General features: G+C 39.9%; 1 pseudogene; it reads right to left on the bottom strand.

The window, feature by feature from the left end:
• Nucleotides 1–6,312: 6,312 nt before the first annotated feature.
• On the bottom strand, nt 6,313–11,090 carry LOC122792449 (annotated as a pseudogene).
• Between the last annotated feature and the right edge of the window lie 426 nt (nt 11,091–11,516).

Raw genomic sequence — 11,516 nt, 5'->3', positions numbered from 1 at the left:
TTGTTTAAAACACAATTTTTTCACATTTAATGGGGAAGTCTTCCATCAACTCCAGGGCACTGCAATGGGGGCAGCTTTGCCCCCATGTATGCAAACCTGGTAATGGGTACATTTGAGTTTGACAAGATATATCATCATAATTTTTATAAAACCCAGGTTTTGCTTTATTTAAGGATTATTGATGACCTCATTTTTTTATGTGATGGTCACACGGAGGCAGCTACTCACTTTGTGGAAGATTTACAAATTAATAATATGGGCCTACAATTTGATGGTATTCAGCTTGGAACAGAAGTTAGCTTTTTAGATATTAAGCTCAGCCAATTGGATACTGGGCTACATAACAAGTTTACTTATAAAAATCAGTTTCTATATGGTAATAATTGCCATCCAGAGCATTTAATAAAGATTCTACCCTATAATGAATTTTTAAGGATACATAGACTATGCAATAGGGATGAAATCTTTATACAAGAAATTTTGGAAACAGAAAATATGTTCCTAAATAGAGGTTATAAGATAGAAATTGTTAAAGAAGCTAAGGTTAGGTTCATAGGTTCATAGGTTCATACTAGGCTATCTGCCCGAGGGCATTTATAAGCCTAGCCCATCGTTTTGTGGCTTACGCCACCCCTTTAGTATGGGGAACTATACCCATTATTTTGCTGTGCCTCTGTCGAGCAGTGACACTGAGGTAATTCCTGGGGTATATCTGCGATCTCCCATCCATTGGTCAAGATTTCTCTTGAACAAGGCCAGCGAGGTGCTCTGCCTCACATGTACCGGGATTTTGTTCCACAGCATAGGGAGTCTTTGGGTGATGAATCTATCCCTCCAGCATGTCCTATTAATAGCCGTGTCGAGGTTTAAGTCTCCCACCCTTGTGGCTCTGATGGATCTAGATTTTTGAGGTGAAGCATATTCATCAAATCTGGGTTTGACATGGCCTTGTATGTTAGGCAAAGGTCACCTCTGAGCAAGCGGTGGCGACTGAATAGAGCTGGAGTTCTTTCAGTCGGGCAGCATAGGACAGATTTTTGAGACCCTTTATCCTTTTGGTGAGGAACTTTGTGTCCTCTCCAGCTGCTGCAAGTGTCGGGTCAGATACATTCCGAATGGGGCATTGTACTCAATCATTGGTCTGATGAGTGATGAGTAAAGGGAGACTATGACCTCCCTTGATCTAGATGAGAATCCCTTCATGATAAGGTGGGCAATGTAGAAGGACTTCCTAACTACTTTAGCTACATGGGTGTCGAATGACAGACTACTATCAACCTGGGTCCCCAGGTCCCTGATAACTTCTTCTGTGCTCAGTGGATTGCCACCTATTTGGTAGCTAGGGGTAACCTTGTTTTTCCCGAAGGGTATGACTATGCATTTTTGGCATTTAACTTTAGGCCGTGGCTCTGGCACCAGTTATCCGTTTCTGTGAGACCCTTCTGAAGGATATCTGTGTCAGATGTGTTTTCTACTATGGCCCAGTTTGCAGTCATCTGCAAACTTTGTCAGCCATAACCCTCCTGTGTTTGCTTGTACTGGAAAAGTAGATGCCAAACAAGAGTGGGCCCAGGACTGAGCCCTGTGGGACACCACTTGTGACAGGCTTTGAGTCTGACATGGCGCCAGCAACTCTGACCCTGTGGGTTCTGTCACTCAGCCAGTTTGCAACCCATCTTGTGATGTATGGGTTAACATTTAAGCTGATGAGTTTTTCAATGATACCCGAGTGGGGTATTGTATCGAAGGCCTTAGCCAGATCGAGGTAGGCTGTATGGACTGCCTTTCCCTCATCCATGGCTTTGGTGACTGTTTCGAAAAAGTCAACCAAGTTTAAAAGGCATGATCTGCCTTTGACAAAGCCAAACTGGGTTGGATCCAAAGTCTGCAAATTCCCTATGTCTTTATTTATGAGGTCCATTATGATCCTCTCCATGGCTTTGCAGATAAGGCTTGTCAAGCTAATGGGCGGTAATTTCCAGGGTCTGTGGAGGCACCACCTTTGTGAAGTGGGACCACAGTTGCAGTGCACCACTCCTGGGCACGTATCCAGAGGTAAGACTTTGATTAAACAGCTGTCGTAGCTGTGGGTTTAATTCCTCATTGAGTTCGTGGAGCACACAGCCGGGACACCATCGGGTCCCATGGATGCTGTGTTTTTGCTTTGGAGAGAGCAGTTCTCACTTGGGCGCTGGAGATGTTTGGGGGCTGCACTCATTTGGTATAGATATCTCTCCTTTTGGGGAGGGGAGAAGTTTGCACTGAACCTGTCAGCCAGTATGTTGGCAATGTCTGTAGGATCAGTAATCTTCACATCATTTTGAACTAGTTCTGAGCATATCTGGGAGTTTCCTCCTAGGTTTCTAACATAGCTAAAGAAGGCCTTATGATTGTCTTTTGAGTCTTTAGCTATTTTTCTCTCGAAATTTGCTTTGGATGATTTTATGAGAGCTCTTAGTTTTTACTTATAGTGATCAAGGGTGTCTTACCTTTTAAGGATTTTGCTCTATCTTGTAGTAGCTTCCTCCTTTTGTTGTAGAGTTTGTTTATGGCTGGGGTCCACCAGACTGGACGCTTGCCTTTGGTACAAAGAGTCTTTGTTTTGCTTGGGATTGCCTTATCCATGCAGTCCTGCAGGTGCTGGTAGAAGGCGTTTGTAAGTGATTCAGCGGCTTGAGTATTGTTTTCCGCCGCTCGGGGCCTGAAAGGAGACCACACTAGTCTTTAGAAGTGTGAAGTCGGCTTTTGAGAAGTTCTTTACTGTGGTCTTTTTATTTCAGGTGGGGGTGGGATGAGGACCTCCAGCGAGATTAGTTTGTGATCTGATCTCACCAGTGAGGGGTATACTTCCGGTGTTGAACATTGTGCTCCCATGTTCGTGATGATGAGATCAAGTATGTTATCTCCTCTTGTGGGGATGGTGACTAGTTGTTCCATGGCATTTGAGTTTATGAATTCCAGGAACTTTTGGGCTAGGGTACTTGGGCTTGAGTAGTGTTCCCAGTCTATATTAGGGTAATTGAAGTCACCTAGCATGATGGTGTTTGGTGATACATTTATCCCCTCTAGTGTTTTCAGGAAGGCCATGTGAGTTTCCTGAGTTTGTGAGGGTGGCCTGTAACATGCTACAATTTGCAGAGCAGTCTTGCCTATGGTTAATTGCACCTGGATGGTCTCCGATGCATCGTGCATTGCCACCAGTCTTGAGGTGTGGGTGTCCTTGATGAATATGGATACCCCCCCTCCTTTCTTGGTATTGTCCGGATTTTGGGGCCGGAACGCATGATATGAGGTAAAACCTGATAGCGCTGGGGTGCTCTCAGGAGTCTTGAACCAGGTTTCTGTCACAGCACAGACATCGATGTTCTCCATACTGAGAAGGGCCTCGAGTCGTGCATTTTGAGATTTAGACTTCTGGCATTGAGCAGCATTACCCTTAGTTTTTTCCTTTTTGTGTTCTAGGGTGGTAGGTTTAGAATTTGAGCCTTGCCTAAAAAGGCACTATGGGGTGGCAAGAGCCTTTGCCAATATCCTGAATCCCAGGGTGACAGGTGCAAGCCGTCCCTTGAAGCAGCGTGGCTTGTCCAGCATGTCATCCCAGGCAGACAGATACTGGATCCCCTTTGAATGACACCAGTGTTTAAGCCAATTGTTAAAGCTGATCATCTTATCTCTGTATTGTGGCATCATTCTTGGTGAAGGTAGGATACTGCTCAAGGTCAGGGTCATACCTGCCTGGGCTACATAATCAGAGAGCTCCTCAATGTCTCTTTTCATGTAGTCCAAGGAGGTGCGTCTCAGGTCGTTTACACCAGCGTGGACAATGACTGAGTCATATTTGTACCTGCTGTTGAGAGACCTGAGTGCTTGCGTTATGTGGCGGATTCTAGCGCCCGACAGGCAGCTTACTGTGACCTTCTCCTTACTCAGTCTGGTGAGCGGGACATCAGTGTGTCTGACTATGGAGTCACCAATGACTAGTGTGTCTGGCATTGTGTTTGGCCTTAAGGGCTGTGACTGTTTGACACTCTGACTGTGAGGTCTATGTGTTGCGGTGTTGTGTTCTGAGGTGGTGGTTGTTTGGGTGTCTGCTTTGGTGGCCTCTGCTGTTTTGGTAGATTTTTGATCAGAGCCTCCGAGTATGTCTTTGTGTGTTTATGTGTATGATTTGAGGTTGTAATGGTACTATGTGAGACTGGGTCTATAGTGTGTGTGGTAACCTTCTCCTCCTGACTGGTCTTGCCAGTCCTATGTTGAGAGAGCTCAGCCTCCAGTTTGGCCGTATAGTTGCATCTCTCGCATGTATTTGTGTTTTGTGGGAGGAGGAGAGGGTTGTCTGTGTACATGAGGCAATTGAAACATTGCCTCAATATTCCCAGGTTCACCAGCTGAGCAGGAGAGGACACTAGCAACTGATCCCTCGACATGCTAGAAGGGTAGACGAAAAACTTTAAAAAAAGATTCCGGGGACGTGGGTGACCGAGAAATGGGGGTTGCCTTTTTGGGGTACTATCTATGACAAGAGTGCCGTATCAAGGTAATAAGTACTGTAGGAGCAAGTGCTAGGTTTAATAGATAGAGAATAGTCTACTTGGAGTCAAGTAGAGATGATCTTTTTAGTTATAGGATATGCTGATTTGATCAGTAGTATAGTTCGAGGAAGGTAGTTTTAAGGGAAAATTTGAAGAGTGGACTTTAGGTAGCCGAATAGTTTAAACCTGCTTAACCAGCACTGCCCTAGTGTGCAACAGTGGCAGCTCGCTAAATCGCTCTAAATCAAGGCTTAACGCGTTTAGCGCGTTTTATACCAGGGCTGGAAAAAGCTAGAAACTGGCCCAAAACGACCAATAAACTACTAGTTACTGGCAGAAACCTCACAAAACTGGACAAAAGGCAGCTCAATGCTTCCCACTCCCACTGGTAAGCAAGGTAGCTTCCCTTCCCCCAAATAAGGCAAGGAAACAGTACACAGGAACTACAACCAAAGCCCAGGAATCAGCAACTCTGAAACTGGACTAAACTAGTAAAGCAGGAAAAACAAGAGATATTTTTTTCTTTTTTTTCTTTTTTTTCACAAAACAGGCAGAAACAGGTACAGCAAACACTTATAAATGCTATGAATCAGCTACTACAGCTTACACAGAAGAATTTGCTACAAATACAGTCAAATAGTAACAAACAAGGATTCCAAGTGCAATATTAAGTTAAATGCAGTAAAAACAGCTTCAATGTAGGGTTATGAATTGTAGGTGGCCCAGTGTCCAAAACAATGTGAGAAATGAAAATATGAGGGGTAGAATGTATTCTTGGCCTGATGACAATTTTTGTAATATTCCTGCTGAACATGTACTTAACAAGGAAGAGAATTTGTGTAACATTTTCTTTGTAACTACATATAATGTTATTAGTGATAAAATAGTTAATACAGCTTGTCAATTGTGGCCCATGATGCTTAGAGACAAGGAGTTAAATAAACTGCTGCCACAAAGGTTAAAAATTTCTTATAAGAGGGCCAGAAATCTCAGAGATATGGTTGTGCATAATCAATTCAAACCACCTATAATGAATATTAGTGTTGGGACGCCTATATCTAAAGGCACTATACCATGCAATAAATGCTCTATATGCAAAAATGTGATCAATGGCTTTAAGTATATTAATGGACATCAATTCTTGGTTAAGGGTAATTTCAATTGTAATACATGTGGAGTTATATATGCTCTTAGATGTAGCTGTAATAAATTTTACATTGGTGAAATGAGTAGAAGTTTTAAAGTTTGTTTTCAAGAACATCTAAGAGATATAAAAAATGCTAGAACTGATAGCCCCCTTGGTAGTCATTTTTCTGAATTTCATAACTGTAATCCTAATCACATTATTGGTTGTGTTTTGGAAAAGGTTGAGATACTTTTGGGGGAATTAGTGAATTTGGATATTAAGTTATGTAAAAAGGAGACATTTTAAAGTTTAACACTTTGGAACCCTTAAGGGTAAACAAGGAATGTGACTGGAAATATATAATTTAATTTAATTTAATTTAATGTAATTGATTAATTGCAGTGGGTGTGTTTTGTAAAGCTTAGGTGTATATAATCTTGATACTTTTTATGTTATTTTACTCTGTGAAGGCTGACTTTTTATGTTATTTTACTCTGTGAAGGCTGTATAGCCGAGGTGCTAAGTAATAAAAGGTTGGACTGTTTGTTGTCTTGGTGGTATAGTCATCAGTTAAAGTAAGCCCTTCCAGGATTCTGAAGTGCAAACATAGCATGAAACTGGTCAAACAAGGACAGACATTCACCAGTGAGAATGTCAAAGCACATCCTGTTTCTGATGTAAAGTTGCTGGATCTACAGAAAAGTGTGGGCTTTCACTTTTCTCTGCTTTATTGTTCTGCAGACATAAATTCACTTATCTGCCAGCTGGCACATCTTTGTCACTTTTATAGCAGGGAAGTAGGATTACCATTTCAATACACTTTTGGCTTCCAGTGGCCCCTAAAGCTTTCCCAGCTTTATGCTGCAACATGAGCTCCTGACTCTCTTCTTCCAATACCCGTATCAGTACCGAGCCGACATGCTCATTATGCAGCTCACCTAAACAGTAAGCCATCTCATGCTTCAGCAATGCTGAGTCATCACTGACGGCATGGCTTATCATCTCCACTGCCCTTGCTCCCTCTGTGTTCCCCAGGATAAACAGTGCATGGAAATGGGTGGCAGAAGGTTGAATACTGTTGCACAGGACATGGCCAACAACATCTACCTACTATGGAATAACCGTGACTGTCGGGAAAACACTACTTTTACTTGTATCTTGTGAACAATCAAGGAACTCCCACAGCTACATTTGTTTGCTTGTTATGGGTTGTAACAGAGCAGCTTATTTGGTACATTTGCATCTTGCTATATTCTCATAACCTAAAGCCATATTTAATTTCAGTCATACATTTACACTAAACCTAGAAAGGCTGAGTTTTATCACAAGTAAGGTACTTAAATGGGTTTTTTCCATTTTGAAAACTTTGCAAACATGCTTCAGCTATTTGGGTCTATTTGATACTACATTCATACCATGTACAACTTAAGTGATTATTTAATTATTACAATAATATGACATATTTTTAGGTTAACAGATATTATCTTAAAATAACTAGAGCCAGCAATAAAAAATGCAGACTGCATGGGGTTTCCAAAGAAGCTGTGTCCTCCATTTAAACATAAAGGACAGAGTGAAATGTCTTAAGGTAAGTACCTTAACCATCATGCCATCTCCCATGCAGCAGTATGTTCCTCAGGCTGTAACATATTTATGCTTCCATATCTTGTACCATTGCCTTTAGTTACTTCTCTCTGGAAGTTGTAAAATGGGGCATACAATGGTGCAAAAACTACCTGCGTAAAAGTGTCATTTAAGGTTAACATTTTTTGATTCAATCAAGCATAAAAGAAAGAGCTTGGCTTTTACAGTTAACATTTCACACTGATGATTATAATGGAAATGCACTTATGTAAAGACTGCGTCAGTCCTTGAGTGCAGACTTATTAGAGAGACATGTCACAGCAATTTGCTGTGTATTTCTGAATGCAAATGTCATGGTCAAGCAGATATTTAACATGTGGGTACCCTGCTGGACAACCGAGGATAAATGTGTCTTGTATGACAGCTAGCTGAGCAAATCATTTTACAGCTGAAGTCAGTGAACATTATGAGAAATTTTCATGGCTTGTTTAACATATAATTAGGCTTTTCTTTTGTATCATAGCTATCAATATACTCTGAAGATTACCATTTGTTTGTTAAACTCCAAAATGTGAAATTATAAACTATTCAAAATGCAGTGTATGCAGTCTGCTACAGAAGATATACTCAAACTGACTCGTTGCTTCATCTGTTGTACTTTTTTACAGATAACCATGCCACTGAGTAGCTTAGCTTTTCCTTCGAGAACATGCTTTGCCTGCCATAATTCTCTCAGCACCTGAGAATAAGAACACTGCAAGAATCTACATTGCATATGAAGATTTTTTTTAGCCATTAACAGATCAACATATCTGTATTTTTTAACACAGGAGCCTCTCATGTTATGACCAACACTCAGAATTAGCATGAACCTTTGTAATGTCCTTATCTGCTTGCAGTACTTACAGATCCCAGCTGTATCCATCCCCACCACTGAGATGCTCTATTCAGAATTGCCATTTAGGATATGAATCTTTTTATTGCAGGAAATTGCTGGAAACAGCAAGCTATTCTCTGGGCAGAGCTTATTATTTTATGATTTCAATGTGCCAGTGTATGGGAAATTAGCTGAAAATGTACTGGGCATATCATTGTTAAATAACAAACACAAAGTGTCTACGATAACAAGAGTATAGAAATATAATGCTATACTTCCCCAAAACATGTAAACAATACAAAAACCACTGCAGTTTAATTTGTGTTTCATCTTTCCTAATCAGACACAGAGATCATGTATTTTATTTTGAGGTTACAAACATAAAATATTGAGTTCATTTTTCATGAACTCTGCATATCTCTGCTTTCATTCAAATGGAATTGGGTATCCTAGCTTATCTTGTCCTATCCTTTACAGTTTTCTATTTTGCAGGCTAAATCACTCTATGACTTCCGTCATTGAAATGTCAACACACTTACTCTGTAAATGTTACATTTACAGCAAGCTGTATGTTTTCCAGCAAAGAATTCCATGGTTGAATAACTCTCACTGAATACATATGTTGTAACTTTGAGGCTTCTCCTTAGAGACACCATCAATTTAACATACTCATGTGTATGATTTTGGTTAAAACAAAAACTTCTAAAAGAATACCAGGAATTCAACCTTTCAAGCATATATTAGTTTTCCCTTCAGATGTTTGTTTTTTCAGAAGGAAAATCAGCATTGTTAAATCTTTGCTATATTTCATTCCCTTCATACCCACTATTTTTCTGGTTACTATTTTAGCCAGTACTCATAGTATGTTATCATATTCCATGTCTGACGTATCTAAACTACATTATAGATTACGCAGAACAGTAAGGCTACTAATTTTATAAATTTTAAAATGTGAGCAATCCAGTTATAGCACTCATTCCAGATATTAGTTATATGCTGTTTAAAGCATAATTTAGAGTCCACCATTACTCACAGATCTAATTTGCTGTATCCCGCTATGTGAAGCTACATTATATGTTTTGCTACCCCTTTTCACCCTATAGGATACATATTTGTCTTTTACTGTTTGACCATATTTTCTTTCCCTTACTTAGATAACAGTACTACTTTAGTTTAATTACAAAAGCAAATAAACAAACAAATCCCCCAAACAGCAGCCATTGCTATTACAAAATGGCTAGATCTTTTCACACTAACTTTATTTTCATATATATGTTTAACCATTTCAGTTATAGTTCTCAATCCACAAATATGCAAAATCAAGTGATAAATTTAAATTATATTTGGCCAATCTTCAAGTCCTCTGGATCCTAAAACTATGTGGTGACACATCCATCCCACTCCAGGCCTCTGTAGAACTGCTTCCACAGTTATCCTGTCAGTTATCCTGTCAGGATGCAGCACAATAAGGCTAGACAGAACACACAAAAAAGGGTAGCAATCTACTATAAAAACTAACTCAACCTGTCCCTCACCATATTAACTCACCAACTTTAGTAATGCTAAAATTATTTTGTCTTCTCTCAAACCGAATAACTATAAAAGTCTATCAGTTATAGGACTCTAAATACCTCCAGAGGACAACATCAGATTGTGTGGAGCTCTTCTCTTGGGCCTTCTCCAAAATGTCACAAGAAACTATCACAATAGGAGACTTTAATATTGACTGACAATCGATAAACCAGAATTTCAGTAAGAAAGTAATTAGCTTGTATGACTTTTCACAACTCATCTCCGCCCCTACAAGGTAAAACAATTCAAATGACAAGGCTTTCACTATAGGTAATGTTGTTAACAACAATTCAAACCAAATTATCAAGAGAGGCTCTCTCCCTGACACCTTAGGTAGCCAACTTCCTACCAATGCTGTAAGAGGTCATAATTGTACTCACTAAACCCATTGCTATAACTAAGCTTGTAATCTCTCCTCTATCTATAAAGATATTTTCATCTGCAATCTATAAACTATAAACTGGAAGATACTGCAAACAATGCATCTTGAAGCTGTGCTTCTTTTTAGCACACCTTTCCTAAAAATACTAGATGAACATGCCCCAATCTGGACTAAAAGAGTAAAAAAGAAATCCAGCTCCATGGCTTACCAAAGAAAATAAATAAACAACATATGAATATAACATCTATGGCATGTAAAAGTTGAAAACAAAACAGAAAACAAAACAAACCACCTAAAATAAAGGTTTCACTTCATAATCTCAAATTACTGAAATCTTGAAATTCAGTAACCCGAGACTATGAAGCTGAAAACCAGGATGCCGAAAGTGCATAAGAGCGAATTTGAATATCTCAAATCCGTGCTGATGCATTTCTGGTACATCTCATGTAGTGTTATGGTGCTTGAAATCTCAGGTAAGTGAGTGTTTGTGTGTGTTTTTGTATGTTGTGTGTGTGGGTAAGGGTAGGAAGGTGTAAGTGTGAGTGTTGGATTTGTTGGTGTTTGTGTATGTGTGATGTGTGTTTGTGTGTGAGCAAGTGGAGGATGGCGTGGTGTGAGGTTTGTTTTTGTTTATGCTATGTGCAACCTCAGAGTTGGTATATATAAGTAGGGGGGGTGTGGGGAGTGCAAGGGGGCTTGCCCCCCTTCTTATATGTAGCGTAGGGTTGTGTGGTTTGTGTGCTGTGGGTGGAATGGTGTGTATGTTAAGTGATGTATGGGGTATGTATGTTTGTGATTGTGTAATTCGGGATTGTGAGTTTCGGTGTTGTGAATGGTTCGACTTCATAGTCTCGGGTTACTGAATTTCGAGATTTCAGTAATTCGAGATTATGAAGTGAAATCAAAATAAAATACCTCAGGAACTGTGTCAAAAACAAGATTAAGTCAGATAATAAAAATCTGCACCAAACTATGATCATAAAATCTTAACAAACCCATAGATTTCTGGTCAGCCATAAATCAGCTGCTAAATGTGAGACAGTTATGACTTCATAGGTGCATACTAAGTTATTCACCACTTGGGCCTTTATAAGCCTAGCCATGCAACCCAAATGTATCCCACAAGTTATTGGCCTTAGAGGTTATTTTAAGAGGTGTATGTTGTTAGAGCATGATTTAATGGCTGCCTTTGTCCTTCAGCGACAGAGGTGTCAGACCAGGGCTGAATTTCTGATTTCCCATCCACGAGTCAAGGTTGTGCTTGAACAGGGCTATAGAAGGGCTCTGATTCACATGGATGGGAAGCTATTAGAGAGAATGAGGATTCTCTGAGATATGTATTTGTCCCTCCAACATGTCCTATTTAAGACACTGGTAAAGTTTAAATCTTTAGATCTAGAATTTCTGCTGCTGTTCATTTTGCAGATATGGAAAAGGTCCATC

The sequence above is a fragment of the Protopterus annectens genome, chromosome 1.part2, assembly GCF_019279795.1.
Source record: "Protopterus annectens isolate FY-2018-M chromosome 1.part2, PAN1.0, whole genome shotgun sequence".
Classification (NCBI taxonomy): domain Eukaryota; kingdom Metazoa; phylum Chordata; order Ceratodontiformes; family Protopteridae; genus Protopterus; species Protopterus annectens.
This window is presented reverse-complemented; position numbering and strand designations above follow the sequence as displayed.